General features: G+C 44.5%; 1 protein-coding gene across 1 annotated transcript in view; it reads right to left on the bottom strand.

The window, feature by feature from the left end:
* Nucleotides 1-1,955, bottom strand: part of C3 (complement C3) — a 34,524-nt gene that overhangs the window by 9,966 nt on the left and 22,603 nt on the right.

The following is a 1,955-nucleotide window of genomic DNA, read 5'->3' as shown; positions in this document are numbered from 1 at the left end:
TATATACCCTGTGATGTGCTAATAAATGTTTAAACAACATGGTTAACAACCAGCTCTCCAGTGGAGGCACGGGATTGGGGGGTGGGTGGGTGGAGGGGCTGCTAGTTTATAGATTGCCAATTACTGTGGTGTAAAAACTTCCACGATGGTCAATTTCAAGCTACTAATGTGATGCCCCTGAACATGCAGTGGGGAAGAGATGCCCCCAAAAGGCACTCGTGAGCTAGTATGAGGCAGATTCAGCACACCAAGGGAACACCTCTTATCCAATCATTATCATCATCACAGCTAGCTCTTACTATGTCCCAGTCATATATCTGCCCATTTAATCTCATAAAATCCTATGAGACAGGTATTATTTTCATCATTATCCTGCTGTGCAGATAAAAATACTGTGACCCAGAAAGATGGGGATTGGGGGAAGACATGATTTGAAGTGTTTGCTGATTTCCATGGCGTCAATACTATCATGGCTGATTTCAACCTAGCAATGTGGCATCACTGAATGTAGATTTGGGAAGAGACGGGCAGTAACACAACATCATATAATATTTCCACCATACAGATACAATAGACAAAAGTAACCTCAAGAGAATATGATAAAAGGTAGCAAAATATTTAGGAAGTGATACATTTTAAGCGTTTATTACCTGTGTTTTTAGTGTTTAATGTTTGCAGTTTAACTGTAAGTTTATATAATTTAATTTTTAACAATGATTGTCTTTAACAACCAGCTTGCAAAGTCCTGGAAATTTAACACCTGGCTTCCACAAGCTGGGCAGCACCCTGTTGGTTTAAACGCCAGCAGTCTGGTTCCACAGCCTATGCCATACTTCACGCTGTGTTGTGGAAGAAAAAATCCTTTTGCCTGCCCAGCTATCCCTCCTACATCTGTCCTTGACTGTTGTAAGAATACCTCCTCCCTCTCATTCACATGGCCACAGTGGAAGCAGCCATATTTGCCCACTAAGACCTACTTCCTGGCCTCAGCTGATTGGTCCAGGGGTGAATCCCTGACCCAAGCTGAGCCAATCAGAATCCTTCACTGGGAATCTGAGCTCTAGCCTTGGTCTGACTATTTCGCCAAGGAAGACAGCCATGTTCTGCCAGTCAGGCTGGATGGCAGGGAAAAGTTGAATTCTTGGGCAAGAAGGGAATGAAAGACATGTGAGAACACGAAGAACAAAGCATCCTGGCAGAGTCCCTGAGGCTATTTTCATTTTTTTTTTTTTGACTTCACAGGCATGTGGGATCTTAGTTCCCCAACCAGGGATCGGACCTTAACCACTGGACTACCAAGGAAGTCCCTACTTTCATCTTTGAATTCGATAAATTCTTAGATCCCTAAAATAAAATTCCCATCTATTTTTGTACAATCTAGGTCACATGTATGATAACTAGGACACATGTGTGACATCTAGGACAACTCAGAGAGTCCTAAAAAAAAGCAAAGATTATTATACCCATTTCACAGATGCACGTACTGAGGCCCAGCAAGGGGAAGTGCCTGAGAGTCAGGATTTGAGGTCAGTTCTGTCTGACCCCACAGTTCTAGTGCTCTTTTCTGCTATAATTTCTCTCAAATCCTCAAGGTTGGAACCAGGAAGGCCTGGGTCCCTCTCGGGCATAAAAGGTAACAGCCCCCTCCCCTCCACCTCTTTTCTGGGGTTCTGAGGAGGGAGAAGCAGCTGGCTGAAGGGGAGGCCCTGAGGTTCCCCACTAGGGCAACTAAAATTCAAACAACCCACTCTCAAAACCCCAGGGCAAAGCAGATTGAGTGATTACAGATTCTCAGGAGCCTGTCTTTCTAAGCTTCTCTGCTTCAGAACCAAAACTAGAGGAAAAGGGGATAGCAGTGAGCCAACATTTTGAATGCTTTTCCTTTTGGGGTCATGGACCCCTTTAAAAATCTCCTGCAAGGGCTTCCCTGGTGGCACAGCGGTTGAGAGTCCGCC

This window comes from Neophocaena asiaeorientalis, unplaced genomic scaffold (genome assembly GCF_003031525.2).
Source record: "Neophocaena asiaeorientalis asiaeorientalis breed wild unplaced genomic scaffold, Neophocaena_asiaeorientalis_V1.1 scaffold357, whole genome shotgun sequence".
NCBI lineage: Eukaryota > Metazoa > Chordata > Mammalia > Artiodactyla > Phocoenidae > Neophocaena > Neophocaena asiaeorientalis.
The sequence above is the reverse complement of the archived record's forward strand: the minus strand, read 5'-3'. Positions and strand labels throughout refer to the sequence as shown.